The following is a 16,366-nucleotide window of genomic DNA, read 5'->3' as shown; positions in this document are numbered from 1 at the left end:
TTCCCAAGTTCTTTCTAATGTATTTTCTCCTAATTAGTGATGAATACATTCTCTTCACTTAGCTGCTTTACAAACAAAAGCAGAGGTAGAAATGATTCTGAGCTATTTATGTCAACCATGGCTACTGAAGCACAGTAAGCCTTCACTTAACATAGTTGATAGGTTCCTGGAAACTGCAGCTTTAAACAAAACAATGACATGTGAGGAAACCAGTTGTACCAGAGGCCAATTGATGTCAGTAACAGTTAAGTTTCCTATTCAAAAATAATTTCTGTTTCATTTATTCATTCATTTTCCATGCCACTTTTTCCACTTCAGAGTCACAGGTGACTAGAGCCCATCCCAACAGCTTAGGGTACCAGGCGAGAGCCCCAGCCTGAACAGGACACCCTTCCATCACAGGGAGCATCAAACCCACACTCACTCTGACTGGGACAATTGAGACATTACAATGACTCATGCTCATCTTTAGGATGAGGGGACGGGGGGATGAGACCTCAGAAAACCCACACGGACATGGGAAGAAGTTGCAAACTCCCGACAATGGTCCCTGCAGAGAATCAATTTTTATTTCATCAAGGTTATAACGAATGGATGTTAAACAAAAGGCCATTTAATCTGCTGTATTGAAATACCTAAAATGGGAGTAGTGAGACCAAGTGTGACTGCAAACCATCTTGTGTGAGGCATCTCTGTTCCATGGGGAATACACTACATCTACCAGCGTGGTCCTGCTGGGTGGAGGACACCCGTTGTGTCAAAAGATGGGTCTGCTGCAGACACGTTCCTCTGCTCGTTCTTAACAGAACACTCACTTGGTGTTCGAACCAGTGTCAGAGGGTCTGTCCTTTGCCATGCCCCGTGGGGAGCTAGTGTGGTGTGTCCTACAACCAACGGTCTGGCATCACTTTTGAATCATTCTTCCCGCCATGTTATCCCACTACATCTATTTAATCAAGAACATAACACAAAAGTAACCAAAAATGTCAAAGTATCTTGCATTATATCCCTTCCCTTCCCACAACACCTCTTAGAATCAAGGGCTCTTTGTGTCTTAGATCAAGCTACCTCTTTTTGCTCCATACAAAATATACTGGCCCAGAAACTATTCAGTGAGAGCCTTCTGATGCTCTGAGTGGAATCCCAGGTGCCTGACCCAATGACACTTAGGAAGGGTCTACTAAGTGCCTGTCATTTTACCAAGCATTATGAAGTGTATAGGCGGTAGAGCGAGACATTACTTCTGTCCCACAGTGCCAAGCACTCAAAAGGATAATATCTAATTAGAATGTTCTTTAGGGTTTAATAACTCTGGATACCAAAATGTACGCTCTAGAAGAAAGAGACTGAGAGGAATGCAAACTGGAGCAAACAGAGGTTTTATGGAAAAAGACATGGGGGGACAGGAACTTGGTCTGGGTAGGACTAGGGAAAACCAGGAAGAGAAGACACAGCCCTCCAGGCTAGGGTAATTGGCAGCAGTGTAGACATAGGCATAGTACAGGGATCAGAGGGGAGAGCATAAATCTGCTCTGACCTAGGTTTGGTGGCTTGCAGGAAAAAGGGTATTTTATTGAGCTGGAGGCAGAGAAGTTTGGTGGGGACACGTGGGTACTATTTCTGATTTGTTTCTATGATGAGGAAGTGGTCTTGCTGCTACCAAGTTGTAAAGGGTAGGAAGAATGATATTTTTAAATGTTTCATAATTCTTCCTTCTTCCAGAATGTTGATAGAGCCTTAAATACAAAAGAATAGGAGTGAGTAGAATGCTGGCCACACCATCTGTTTGGAGGAGTCCCCAACAGCTCATGTCCTGTGTGAAAACCAGCCAACATTTACAGCATCTTCTATTCACCTCTTCTTTCAATGTTTTGAACTCTTGGCCAAATAAATGAGCTCCTAATAATGCTAGTTGGGGCTGCAGTGCCTGCCCTAGGATCCCCAGACCCTGTCTGCTTCCCTCTTTAGTATGTCTGACCGCCTACCCTCCCCGCCATGAGATCATAGTTCATTTGAGGTCATCAGGTACCCTATTTGTTTGTATTACATTCACCCTTCAATTCCCAGGGCTGTACAGTACCAGATACCTCATAACTAGTAAATTGCTATTTAATATACTAAATGGATACCAGTATTATAGAGCAACAGATGGTAGATAGGAAATAAGGCAGTTGGGGTCAGAACATGGAGGGACAGGAGCCTGACAGAAGCTTGGTTTTGAGGAGAGAGCAGACGGAAGATTGGCATTGCACTATACTACCTGCTCCCTTCTCAGCAGGACAATGGCGATGAATGGAATAAAATTCACAAAGTCATTAACATGATGGTAGCCAGAATCTCCTCATGCTGGGAGCTAGGAGTATGTTTTCTCTGCTCTCAGGCTCCAAGCCTTTCTTATCTCTGTTGCTTTCTTGCTGAAGAAGTAGTGAGTGTTCTTCAAACTGGGCTGGCCAGAGGCTCCTCTTATGGGAGAAGGGAGGTATGGAATGAAAAGCTAAGCTGTGGTACCTTTGGAAGCAGACAAGCAGCCTTTGCTGGAGGCACAGGGACGTGGAGTCTGAGCCTGTGTTTTGCAATCCAATCTTCCATATGTGGAATCCATGTTTCTACTTAGTTCTTCCATGCCTAATGGCAAATTCTTCCATGGCTAATGGCAAATGCTTCCCCTGAGGACACCACCCTGAGCTCAGCTCCAGGACCCAGGAAGATCCGGGGCTTCTCACTGGATATGAAGTTGGAGATGCTTGCCTACTTTTTCAATAGGGCTTAAGTTCAGAAACCACAGAAAGTTCTAAGAAGAGTGATTAACAGCACAGAGTTAGCTCTGTGCTGGCTAGTGGGGAACTGTAGACTGCTTCGTCATGTCACAGGCCAGGGGAGGGTGGGAGACATGTATAGTGTAGAGGCAGTCAGCACCTTCTTTGATGTGTGTCATTACAGCACTAGAGGGCACTTCGCTGGTGTCCATCCAAAGTGAGTGCACAGAAATGGTCTGTCTCCCACAGAGACCCAGCCTACGACAAGAGAGAACTCCCATAAAAAGTCATTTTATTGTAGATGTCCTTTCTATCTCATCTTTCAGTTCTTGTTTTATTAAAAGATAAAATCTAGGGCCTCCCCTGGTGGTGCAGTGGTTGAGCCCTGGGCTGTGATGCTGCCCGCAGCCTCTGCAGCGCCGGTTCATTCCCCGGCCACCGGCAAGGGCCCCCCCCCCAAAAAAAAAAAAAGACAAAATCTAGACAAGTATGTTCCTGAGCTGAGCTGAACCTCTGAACCTTGATGGCAAGTATGGGCTAACCAGTGCCTTTTACCCAGGCTGAATGTACTAGTTCTTTCCTCCCCACCGTAACTCCTCTGTCAAGTCTACCTACACGGAGGAGCAGAGCAGCCAGGCTCGAGCCAACGAGCTCCCTGACACTCGGCAGATTTCTTAACCTCTCTCCCCTCAGTTTGTGTGTCTATACAATGGGACTGTTACCACTTCCTAAGGTATAGGTTTGTTATAAGTAGTTGGCATAACATCCAGCTCAATTACTGTTCAGTGACTATTATCGGTGATTTTTCTTCCAGCTTGTCTAAGTTCTGTCCATTTTCTAACTCACTCTATAGCCTCCAAGGACCTTCTCTCCTTAAGCCTCAGTTTCCCCATTTGTGAAACAGAAGGAGACTGAGTCTATGTTCTGATTCCCTTCTCGTCATCTCTCCCCACTTAGAGTTCAGATCCCAGCACCAAGGGAAGCCACGCCGTCTCGTGTGGCCGCTAAGGGAAGCATGAGGTATCTGTGAAAAAAAAACACAGTGCTGGCAACAGATGCAGCAGCAGCTTCCAAGTTCTCAGGATGACTGTAGCTGTCATTTTGCAGAGTGCTTGCTATGTGCCAACTGCTCTTCTGAACTTTGTAGATGGGTTGCTCTATATAATTCTAGAATCTTCTCATTCCTTTCCTTCTCTCTTGCCAAAGGTGACAAATACATATATTGCCTAAGAGAATATATGGCAAATGGGGCAGAGAGACATGACAAGGTCTCACATGAACTAAAATGCATATTGTAGCTAACAGATCACACACACAAACACATTTGGAGAAACAGACAGACAGGGACAGAGAAACAGTGATTCTAATGATGGCCTTGTCAGGGCTGTCTGTCCATCTTGCTTCTGTCCTGATTGTGAAGACTCAGAATGGGAAGAGCTAGCATGTGCTGGAAGACCTAAATTCCAGCCCAGCATATCACCGGACTGCCTCACCTGCCTCTCATGGTCACCTGGTGCACTGGAGCTACTGCTGTGTAATTTACAGACAAAGTTGGAGGCTCATTAAGACCAAGTATCTCACTCCACTGGCAAGAAGGGGACCCCTACACAGCCATCTGCCACCAGAGCTAACTCTGTGCTGTTAACCACTCCTCTTAGAACTTTCTGTGGTTTCTGAACTTAAGCCCTATTGAAAAGGTAGGCAAGCATCTCCAACTTCATATCCAGTGAGAAGCCCCAGCTCTTCCTGGGTCCTGGAGCTGAGCTCAGGATGGTGTCCTCAGAGGAAGCAGAGAACAGAGTCCTCAAGCCTGTGTTTCCAGACAAGCCCCCTTCCCAGTGATCTCCTGACCTCCATGGGTCACCAGGCAGTACCAGCCCTCACCGACAGCCATTGAGGACCTGCCAGTGCGGGGAGACAGATTCCTCACCCAGGGTGCCAGTCCCTCTCATTGACACTCACCACCCTCAACTCCTTTCCAGACAAGGAAAGCATGAGGTGGACAGGCAGGGGGCCACACTCTGCTCCTGTGATTGGGTGTGTGACCTGCAGCAGGGGAGCAAGCAGGCTGCCACCCGGTCAGGCGTAACCAGGGCATGGTGTGACATGAGGGATACTCTTCCTGACGGCTGGGCTTCCTCAACAGTAAGCTACGTAGAATGACATAAGGATATTGAAATCATGTCAAGGCTTCTGTACCATCTCATGTCCAGCTGACCATGAAATGGTCAGTGATTCTCACATTGTGCTACAGGAGAGAGCAGATGTGTGTGGTGACATGGTCTCTATTTACTGGGAAGTGGCTTAGGGCCCTCCAGTGTTCCATGAAGTCAACTCAAAATGCAGAAAGAACATGCTGGGGCCTGTGAGACCTGTACCCCAAGGCCTGCTGGAAGCACCCCTCTCTCCACGTGCTGGGAGGGTGAGACACCCACAAACCCACTGCTGCCATCACCCCAGAGTCACTGTATTAAGAACAGGCACAGGCCTGTCTTCCCCGAGTCAGCTGAGCCACTTAGAAACTTCCAGTCCACAGACCAGGTTCTGACCTTGGTTTTGACAAGAGCAAGCTCAGAGTCCAGAGCACACTGGTCCTTCTAAGCCCTGTGTCCCCCTCTATGAGTGGTAATGATTAGGCCACATAGTTGCTAAGACTCCTTCCTCTGTAGCATATCAGGGAGCAAGTAAGACTCTCAGCCTTTCACTGTTAATAGTTACGTGTATTACTAGCATCTGAGGGAAGACAGCCGATCTTCATTCTAGACTCCAAGAGGGCAGATTTATTCTAATTCATATTCATTCTCTCTCTCTCTCTCTCTCTCTCTCTCTCTCTCTCTCACACACACACACACACACACACACACACTCACTCACTCACTCACTCACACACATAGTTACACCCCCCATCTCTTGTCCAGCAGAACCTCACATGGCGCTTACTTAATAACTTTCAGCTGAGTGATAGTTGGATGTGTCCAGTTTCTCTCATGATTTAAACCATTTCCTTTCATAAGCAGTCAACATCTAGCACCCGTCAAGGGTAGACTCATTCTCCCTGGTTACAGGTATCCCCCACTTTTCAAAAGCTTGCACTACCCTATTTCTCCCTTTTATAAAATACCTACATTAGTCCCTACTTTTTCTGCCTGAATGAAAGGTGAAGAAGATTTTTCTTTTCAGACTAAATGGAAAAATAGCATTTAGCTTCTTCACATTCCATTACTTTGGCTTATGAAAGTGTTAAAAGGAACACTACTTTCAGAAACTGAGGGAAACCTGCACTCCCACACATGAAGTGTGTGCTTGATGATAATTACTAGTGACAAACTTCCAAGGCTCACACAGGACCTACTCCAGTCATCTGATTTTGTACTCTTCTTATCATTTATCTGTCAACATGACTTGGCAGTAACAATGTCACTCCCAGTTCTAATTATTGAATAATCAGTTATCTGATAGGTGTTTGGACCCACTGACACACTGACAGGTCCTGCAGGGAAAAAAGGAATCAGGGAAAACTGGGCACTGCCATCAAAGGATCTATGACCATTTGGGAAAAGAAAAGATGCCCCTATTTTTCTCAGTCACCTTTAGTGTTTGCCCTGATATTCTTTTTCTACATGTTAAGCGCTATTCCTTTTCCCCAGAGCAGACTTCAAAGCTATGTTCCACTCTGCCATTCTTTATCTTCTCAAATGCCTGGCAGCTCTCCATTATCAGGAGACTTTGACCCACTAGTTCTCACCTGCACATTTGCCCACCATCCCTCATGTTGCTGAGTGAGGGTGTCACTGGGGACTCAGAAGTTGAGGGCGATGGATTTGTTTCTATTTGGTCCAAGCAGATCAATCACAAGGCCAGCCATACATGCCTCAGTCCTCAGTCAGGTTTCTAGGGTTTGTTTTAGTTTTGTCTGTTTCTTTGCTTTATTTTAAATGCCACATGAGTGAAATCATCTGGTATTTATTTTCCTTCGGATTTACCTCTTCTGACTGCTTAGTACAATCCCCTCTGGTCAGTCTGTGTTGTCACAAATGGCAAGCTGTCATCCTTTTATATCTGAATAGTATTTCATTGTGCATATAGACCATGTTTTCTAATCCACTTCTCTGTTCTTGGGCTTAGGTTGTTTCCATTATTTGGCTATTATAAATAAAAGTATAAGGAACTTAAGGTAAAATTTTAAGAACACTCTTTTTTCTTGCTAAGATTTTAATAATTTTTTGCCTCAGAGCAGACAATGATGGATCTTATAGGATAGGTAGAAAAGGAAACACCAATCTCAGAAGCAGAAGAAAAGAGGTGGTTGGGGTGAGGGAGATGAGGAAAATCCCAGGTAGAATGCTGCATTTAAAGCCTGTGGCATTTGCAAAGCTTTCCCAGGAGAGAGGACCCTCCGCCCCATTTGCCTGTGGTCACCCCGACATAAAAAGCCCCCACTCTGAGCTGAGGAGTGAGTTTTGCTTTATACACTTTTTGATTTACACCTCTGAGATTTTTCTAATATCCTAGAACAAACACTTAGCTTTTCTCTTCTGGGAGAGAAATGCCCCTCACTAGTGGAAAAGCAAAAGTATAATGAGAAAAAGAAAAATACATCTCCCTCTCTACAGGATTGAAACTCTTTAGACTCTTCCTGTACTTTTTTCAATGGCATGAGTCAGAGATGTTCATCACAAATATTGAAGAAAATACAGATACACCAAAAAAGTAAATCTCATCCATGATCTCCTGATGCAGGTGACACTGGCATGCTTTGGTGTACATGATTCTAATTTACTGTAAACCCAAGTGCTGATCACAGAGCACCTGATTGTGAATATGGTTTATATCTTATGGTGTGCTTTGATCATTTTCCATGCTATTAAATAGATTCTACCACGTTAATTTTGAAAAATATGTGATACTTCATCTAGTGGAGAAATCACATACATTAACACATGCATAAGGGGAAAAGAAAGTGGGAAATTGGGAGAAATCATAAAGGAGGGATGTCTCTGGAAGTGAAGCACTCTGGAGTCAGGAGATGTTAGAGGTTCAAATTCTAGCTTCTCATTGACACCAGGCAAGTCCTTGGATCTGGCCAGCATTATTTTCCTCGTAAGTAGAATAGGAACAGTAATGGCAGTGGCTTCCAGCAGTGGTTTTAAGTATTAACTAGAATAACGTAAGTAAAGTGGTTGACCCAGACTGTTCGACAGAGGCTCACTTATTTTCATGATTACAGGAGGAATGGAACGTGAAGAAAAGAGGGAGAAAATGTGAGCAGAGAAAAAGGGAGGAAGGAAAGGAAGCACTAGGGAGAAGAGAGGCCTGGCTATAACTGGAGGTCCGCTACACTTGAGAACAGACTGGGAGACAGAGTGGGACTCAGAAGAGGAGGGTCAGTGACTACACAGGATATGGTGGTTTTCTGCAGGAGCTGCTGGGCGTGCATCTGAGCACTGACTGCTTTAGGGGAAAAACACAACACACTCTTCTGATTCTTGTTGGGGCTGGAAAGGTTTGCACTGAGAACATTGATGCATTCAGGGTTCTTAGCCTCTGCACTCACAGGAGACACTCACAGGAGTGTCTCTAGTGCTGTAGAAACACTAAGCAGAGAATGACTTCTGTGATCAGAAGCAGTTAACCAGGCTGATAGGGGTTCCTTCAGAGCCTGGGGGTGAGGTTCTAGGAGGGTTGTCAACACATGCTAAGGTCCTGAGGCAGGAAAGAAAGAAAACAGGGCCTGGCAGGGACAGCAGGCCAGCTTTGATGGTATGTGGGAGAAATGAAGAATGGCCTGAGAAATAGCTAGAGAGGAAGGCAGGGAGAGAGCCAGAGTCCTGGGAGCCCTTGGAAGGTGGTGGGTTTTATTCTAAATGAAGTAAAAAGCCACAGGAAACTTTTGGTCAGAGAAGTGGTACAATCTGATCTGTTGAAATTGACACTTGTCATTAACACATCAATAAAGAAAATGTCAATTTTCCAATAAAAATAAATCAGTCATGAATAATTATGAAAATTATAGCTATATTAAGGAATTCTCTTTATACTGCAGCAACTTACCTCGAAAAAAAAATGATAATTATTTTAGATTCAAGCATACTATCCTCAGGTGTAACTCCAGACATTTTGTCTCTTTTGCATTTTTCCTGTTTTACAGATGAGAAAATTGACTTGAAGTTAGCTTTCCCAAGTTTACAAAACTTCAAGAATAGCTTACCTAAGTAAATCCATTGGGTGAAGGGACATGGTGCTTTCTGTCAAAACTCATCTGCAAATCTGCTGCCAGGGCCATTGGAGCTGTTTGTGAGCCTTGGTGCAGGTTAATAGCTTTAAAAAAAAAAAAAAAAAAAAAAACTAAAGAAAAGAATATAGGACATAGACTGAGGGAAAGAGGTAATGGAGAAAATGCCTGTGGGTGAGGGCCATGTGGGGGGACTCTGCGACAGGGATGGAGGCCCTGAGATGGCCCCCAGGGTGTGCCGGAGGTTGCTGTGCACAGGTGAGTCAAGAAACAATTCTAGCAAAGAGTGAAGCTCAGCAACTGTACATATATGAGCACAAAGGCATCAAACGTGAAACATCTGAGGGTCATGTGATCCAGCCATGCCATTCCTCAGGATCACTCAAAAACGTTTTTTAAAAATGCAAAAGGGGGGCCTCCCCAGTGGTGCAGCAGTTGAGCGCTGGGTTGCGAAGCTGCCCACAGCCTCTGCAGTGCCGGTTCGATCCCCGGCTACAGGGTGAGGGTCCCACATGGCACGCAGACCTCTCCTGCCACCCGCTGCTACCCTCAGCAGTGTACTTCGTCAGTCTGCCTGTTCTGCTCTCCGCTCTGACTCTCATGAATTCTCTCACCCTCCCGCGCTTCTGACTGTACCCAGTGCTTGTATAAATAAATAAATAATTCTTTAAAAAAATAAAATAAAAATGCAGAAAGGAAATCTTCAGACTTGTAAATGAAGGGTCCTAGCAGCACTGGTCCAGTCTCTGAGGGTGACAACAACCCCCATGTCCCTAACCTGACCAGAGATGGGATGTGGCAGAGCCCTATTACAAACTGTCATTCAGACATAAGAACAAATGAATTTCTGATATGTGCTACAATACAGTGAACCCAAAATAGTATATTAAGGGAAAAGAAGCCAGACACAAAGGATCCCAGATTGTTTGAGTCCACTTACAAAAATACTGTAGAATTGGCAAATCCATGGATGTAGAAAACAGATTCCTGGTTGCCAGTGTCTGGGGGAGGGGCACAAGTTGTCCTCTTGATGTCAGAACAGGAGGGGTGTAGACAAATGGCATGGCCCCACAACATTGTGAGTGCACTAAATGTCACTGTGCTTTCCAGATGTTTAACTTGATGTTATATAAAACTTTTTTTAGAGATTATGCATACAAGAGCTGGGGTACAGGCCAGAGGTATGGGGGGGGTGAGAGGATTCACCAGAGACAGAGTGGGGAACAGAACAGGCAGACTGACTGAAATACACTGCTGAGGGGAGCAGCAGGTAAGACAGGAGAGGTCTGCTGCGCCATGTGGGTAGCTCCCTAGCTGGCTGGGAATCGAACTTGTGCTGCAGAGGCTGTGGACAGCTTTATTGGTTGCATCTTAACCCCTTGCACCTCCAGGGAGGCCCATAACTTGATGTTACATAAATTGTACCTCAGTCAAAGAAAAATTCCATGGTGAGCACCAGAAATGCCCAGCTTAACACTACACACACATGCACACATAAACCCTCTAGATAATCTTTCTTCATACGTACTTGTTAAATGCCTAGTATGTTAGCTGCTATCTAGATGAGCCTAATAATTCACAATGGGTGCCCACCTTGCTGGAGTTTAAGTTTTAGTGCAGGAAACAGACATTAACCAAATACACACTGGACTGTAAATTATGAATGTGATGACTATTCTGAAGAAGCTTCATGGTGCCAAAGAGAGTCAGGGAGACTTCCTGGATGAGGTCTCATTTTAGGAATCTTCTGAATGAATTTACTTAGGGAATGGGGCAGAAGGAGAGGAAACAGAGGGAATAGCAAGTGCAAAGGCCCAGTGGCAGGAGATCCCATGGCTGTGGATAGGCTCTGAAAGAAAGCTTACTTGTCTGGCTTGTAAACATGGAAGGAGCCTGTTACAAATGAGCCTGGAAAGGCAGCCAGAGCCCTGTCACACAGCCTTGTTGGCCATAGTCAGGATTTTGGTCAGAGTCATCAAAGAATTAAAAACACTTCACACGCCCTGGTCTCTCCACCACTGCCCCAAATTTCTTGCCCTCCTACCCCTTACCATCCCCGATGTATCTGCTGTCTCTCCTCCTTCTACCCAACTTCTGTTGGCACTTTCTGTTCCCTAATGTGTCCCCACTGTGTAGCTTGTACCAGGTGCGAATAAATTCATGGATTTCCTTTTGAAAAATACAACTATTCACTGCAGCCTGAAAAAGGGATTGCTTTGGCATGGGAAGAGATGCAGGGGAGCCAGCTGCTGACTTCTGTCATGGAAGGATGCCATGAGATTGGGTCACACTCCGAGAGTCCCTGTGGGCTGTGCTGCCACTGGGTGAGTAGCAGATGTTGCTTCTGCAAAAAGCAGGTTTTGTCTTGAAGAGTTAGACCCTCTTATCAGCTGAGCACACTGGACAGTGGATTTCAACTGCCCTAGAAGAAGCTTTAAGAATCAGAGGGCAAAAGTAGGGGAAATCCATGGGTGAGGACTGTTGGAAGGTTGGCATTGGCTGGCTACTCAGTATGGTTGAGAGAATTCTGGGCATCCAGAGACCCAGTTCCACCCTATGCTGATTAATTTCTCAGCGTAAATACATTTCCCTTACTCTCTAATTGGGCACCACTTCTCACATATTTATAATAGTAACCGCCCAGGAGCCAGGGTTGCCCCTTCATGGGTGTGGAGACCAGTCCACTCTGTGATCTGTGCCCCGGCTACAGGTCGCTTATCACCTGTGAGTCACAAAAGACCTTCACCTTCATCACCTTCAACAAATATTTGAGCGACTCTTGCATTACCAGGTGCTATTTGAGATGCCTGGGATTTTTGTGGAGAACGAAAGGCAAAGATCTCTGCCTCCCAGCATAAGTTAATTATGTGATCGGTTAGCAGTTAATAAGTGCCTAGTAGGAAAAGGAAGGAGGGGGCTAATGGAGGCTGGAAGGTGGCAAAGGGTTATGGATGTGTGAAAGATGTGTGTAGGATGCTGTGTGTAGGATGTTGAGGAAGTGATGATTCCCAGGGACTTGCATCAGGAAAGCATTCACCTGGAGGTAGAGCAGCCCAGACTCCAGGACAGCAAGAGAAAGGCCCCCAAGAAGGCACATGACCCCTATGTCCAAAGGGTAGCTAGGAGGGCCATGTGGCTGAGTTACAAGAGTCATGGGGACCTAGCGGCTTGAGGTTGGAGAAGAATTGCCAGCAGGTGTGGGAGATCCAGGGGTCTCTTAGTCAAGTGAAAGGGATCAGTTTTGATCAGATGAATGAGGAGCCCTCATTGGTGTTTTCTTCATTGCGTGCTTGTGTTCCCATTCACTAGAGCTTCAATCCCAGTTGAATGTCCATGCCTGAATCCGTTCCCTTAGAGTTTGCAAATGCTTTTCTTCATACTGTGTCTCATTCTGTGCTGATCAGCTGACACGCATGAAATAGAGGTCCCACTCATCAACACTGGGTATTTGATTGCTGAGGCACACATTTCCCACTGGAAAGTAAACACAGATGCTTTGGTCATTCCCTTAAATTGTGAACCCATGGAAAGCTGCACAGTGGGTTCTAGAAGGAACCCTCCCACCCTCTCCCTCTTGACCTTGTCCTTTCTTGTGGCTGGGATGAGATTCTAGCAGCAGGACATTGCTCAAGTTGCAGTCATCTGTTATAGTCTTCTTTTGGATGGTACACCCAAGATACCTGGAAGGAAAAGAACAATCCTAGATGAGAGAAGTTTGATTTCTTGGTCAGATGAACTATTGTGCCCAGATTCGAAAGAGCCACCAAGATGGCACCACCTTCCTACTCCATCCAAATGGTCAAGTCCTAGTGACTTCACTGATTCTTAAGAGTCTGTAAAATCTGCCCAGATAGTTGTTAGATTCTTCTTTCCCTATCCCTTCCTCACTCAGTCTCACATATACACATTTATGTTCTAGATGTTATTAGACCCCTCAAAACTACCTAGTGCCCCCAAAACATATGCTAGTCTCACCCATCTACCTACTCTGTCAATGGTATAATTTTCCCTGGCATTACCCTGTCTAGAGTTTCCTCTGCCTGTGGAATTTCACCCTTTAAAACCTCTACCACATATTTCATCCCTGCTCCCCTTCTAAGCAGCCCCCAAAGCTGAGCTGATTCTTCTCTGTGCAGCCACCTCTGTCCTCCTTCTCACTCTATACTTCCCATTCTCAGTTATATAAACATTACTATCTCAGCCATGGGTTCACGTGTCTTGAGAAATGAGGCCTTTGCACTGATGGCTGCATTTCTCCTAATGGCTGGAGTGTCTGGTATCTGCTGACTGCAGACATTTGGGGAAAAGACTTTAGACATCTACTGTAGAAATTTTCGAAGGCCTGCCTTCATTCATATCTTGATCTGCTCCATCCTGAACTTCTCCAGAAAAGGGTACTGTGTACAATACGAACACAAGTGGGAAGCAGACCCTGCCTTCTAGAAGAGTCCCGTGTAGAAGGCAGGAGAGGTGATGTGTGCAAAGTAGGATATTGCCAAGGAAGGAGTGCGAAAAGCTGGAGCGTTGATGAGAGGTTACATCCACCTTCTTGCTCCGCTGGGCTCTGCCTCTGACATTTTCAGATATTTTTCTCCTATCGCTTATGAGTCATCCCATGAACTGGGATGAAAATGACTTTCATGAGGCCACCAGGGATTTTCTCTTGTCCCCAAAAGAGCTTTGGTGCTATCCTGATGCCCTTCCTGGGCAGAGAACTAAGACCTGCCATGTGTTTTATTTCCCTTATTAAATCCAGCCCTGGTCCCCACTCAAGGGGACTTTATAACTTCCTTCCCCTTTCCACTGACAACCTGGACTTTAATTTTCTAGGTTCGTATCAACTGGGGATCGGTAGAATTAAGCCTGGGGTTTAGCAAGGTCACCGTAGATTCTTGATTCCTCTGACTTGCCTGAAAAGTCATTTCTGGGTCTGTCGTTGGTATGTGCTTATCTACCAACCCTGCATGTGCATCTGGAGAGAAGACAAACCCTCAATGAGGACAGGTGTGTTCTCGAATCCCCTGCGTTTCAGACTTCACATTCCCACCTGGGCTGTAGCACTGCCTCCCTTGTTAGCCTCACAGTGCGCTCCTTGCACAAGCCTCCTTATTTAAAACCAGAGCTGAGAACAATCAGAGCATTGCAGTGCTGCCTCTCAGCTTGTCTGTTTTCTCTGTTTAGTTAGTCATTCACTTAGGTATTCATTTATTCAAAAATGCTGATTAATCACCCCCCTTTTTTTATACTCTGCCTATTCGCAAAAGGATCAGAGGTGGATTGTGGGATCAAACATAAGGCAAGGGTAGCTGGGAATGAAAACAGAAAGACAGGGGAGGTGCTGCCACTAGCAGCGAAGGTGGTTGGAATTTGGCCCTGGCGCTATTCCTGGTATTCCTGCAATAGAGCAATTTGCTGCGTCTCTGGGGTTTGCTTTCTGCCCTCCACACTCTGGAGACTTGTGCGCAGAGTCTAACTTTTTCCTGTGACTAAACACAATTATGGCGCATCCAACCAAGTATCTGGCTTTGTTCGCCTTTGGAATAAATGAAAATGAATTCATTGGGCCCTGAATTTTAGTCATTTGCATGCCACCTTTCCAAGTTTTGCCACACTTTGTCAGATACTTTGTAGTTTTTAAGAAATAAATGTATTTATTTATTTATTTTTGCTACTTGCCCCTGTTTATGCCATTGGCAGCCAGCAACAAGGATGGGGCTGAAAGGGGTGATGCTAAGTGGCAGAAACCAGGAGAGAGAGAAATAGCAGATGGTGTCACTTACATGTGGAATATAGAGAAACCAAACAGAGGGTCAAAGACACACTGTAAAACCAACCCGTTGGAAGCCGACCACAGAACTGAGGCATCCAGAGAGAGGAGAGGGGAGAGCAAGGGGTGGAGAGAGCACAGTGGACTGCGCTGGAGGACAATGGGTGCTTGGGCGGAAGGAAGACTACAGTGACTGCACTAGGGCACTGCTGTACTGTCAAAACACTGGTAAGGATGTCAAACAATGATTCTTCAATTAAAAAAAAAAAATACATGGGTGGAGCGGGAGGGGATCATGCTCAGCAAAAAAAGCCAGAAAGAAAAAGAAAAATACCGGATGGTCTCACTCATAGCAGGAATTTAGAAAACCTAAATAAGGAATCAGGAAAAAGACTAATTATAATAAAGTTAAAATCAACGAGCAACTATAAACCAGAGACACCTATGGGGGAAGAGGGGAGGAAGGATTAGGGTCAAAATAAGGGGGGTAGGAATTGTATGGGGACTATAACCAAGATGAAAGTGCATACATTGTGCAAAAATGAAAAATGATGTAAAAAATATATAAAAGAAAATAAAGAAAAATTTGAAATACAGGAACGTGAAAAAAAAAATACATGCTCCTTCCATAAATAGAATATTTCTATCAGTTGTCATAACTACAAAATAATGTCAAAGCAAATTTAGTTTTAAAATAATAATCACATGCCAAGTAAACAATAGCACCTTAACTAAAACTCCCAGCTGTGGTATTTTTCTCTGTGTTAGAAGGGTGATTAGAATGTGTTGTGAATTAAAATACCCTAGCACCAAATGAAGACAGCCAACTCTTTTGATGCTATCAATACAGTGGAAAACTAAAATAGAAAAATCTCATTATAACTACTTGTGTTACAATAGTACTTTTTTTAAAAGATTTTTTTATTTATGCATGCAAGAACTGGGGTACAGACCAGAGGTGCGAGGGGTGAGAGAAATAGTACTTTTTAGTTCTGTGGACGTCCTCCTTGATCAAGCAGGCTGGAGACCAGTCATCTTTGTGGTCTGGTGAGCAGCTGTGCAAATTCCTGCTGCCTGGGAGTAAACCAGCCCTTCCACCCTACTAGGTGCTGGGCAACAAGGAGTTAGCCATGGGCACCCCACCTCTGCATTTTCACAAAACTATTTTTAGAAAGTAAGTTTGAAACCCCAGAATTTGCCTTCCTCTTTTCACAGAAAGCATCAGAATATCTTTAGGGCAAAATAACTGAGGACCAGTATGCCCCTCCTCTACCTCAAGAATAATTACATTTTTGGGCCTCCTTGGTGGCACAAGGGGTTAAGACATAACCCATGAAGCTATCCGCAGCCACTGCAGCAAGAGTTCGATCCCCAGCCAGGGAGCTACCCACATGGCACAGCAGACCTCTCCTGATTCGCCCGCTGCTCCTCTCAGCAGAGTATTTCAGTCCATCCACCTGTCCTGTTCACCCACTCTGTCTCTGGTGAATCCTCTTACACCTCACACCTCTGGCCTGTACTCAAAAAGCAGAGGTGCACAGAGAAATTTTATTAGAGTGATAACAATCAGTTTTTTGAGTTTCCAGAAATGCACTTGGAGCAAGTTAATGG

At 45.0% G+C, this 16,366-nt stretch overlaps 1 protein-coding gene across 5 annotated transcripts in view; it reads left to right on the top strand.

The window, feature by feature from the left end:
• ATP10B (ATPase phospholipid transporting 10B (putative)) overlaps positions 1–16,366 on the top strand; it is a 342,867-nt gene that overhangs the window by 68,157 nt on the left and 258,344 nt on the right. Inside the window, exon 1 of one of the 5 annotated variants that reach the window (XM_054690977.1) lies at positions 11,281–11,312. The exons of the other annotated variants lie outside the window; for them this stretch is intronic. The gene's annotated coding sequence lies outside the window, so the exon portion shown is untranslated. Of the gene's footprint in view, positions 1–11,280; positions 11,313–16,366 lie in introns of those variants that run through there. 5 annotated transcript variants of the gene reach the window in all.

This window comes from Talpa occidentalis, unplaced genomic scaffold (genome assembly GCF_014898055.3).
Source record: "Talpa occidentalis isolate TD23 unplaced genomic scaffold, MPIMG_talOcc4v2.1 talOcc4.9, whole genome shotgun sequence".
NCBI classification, from domain to species: Eukaryota; Metazoa; Chordata; class Mammalia; order Eulipotyphla; family Talpidae; genus Talpa; species Talpa occidentalis.
Note: the sequence above shows the minus strand (reverse complement) of the source record. Positions and strands in the feature narration are given on the sequence as shown.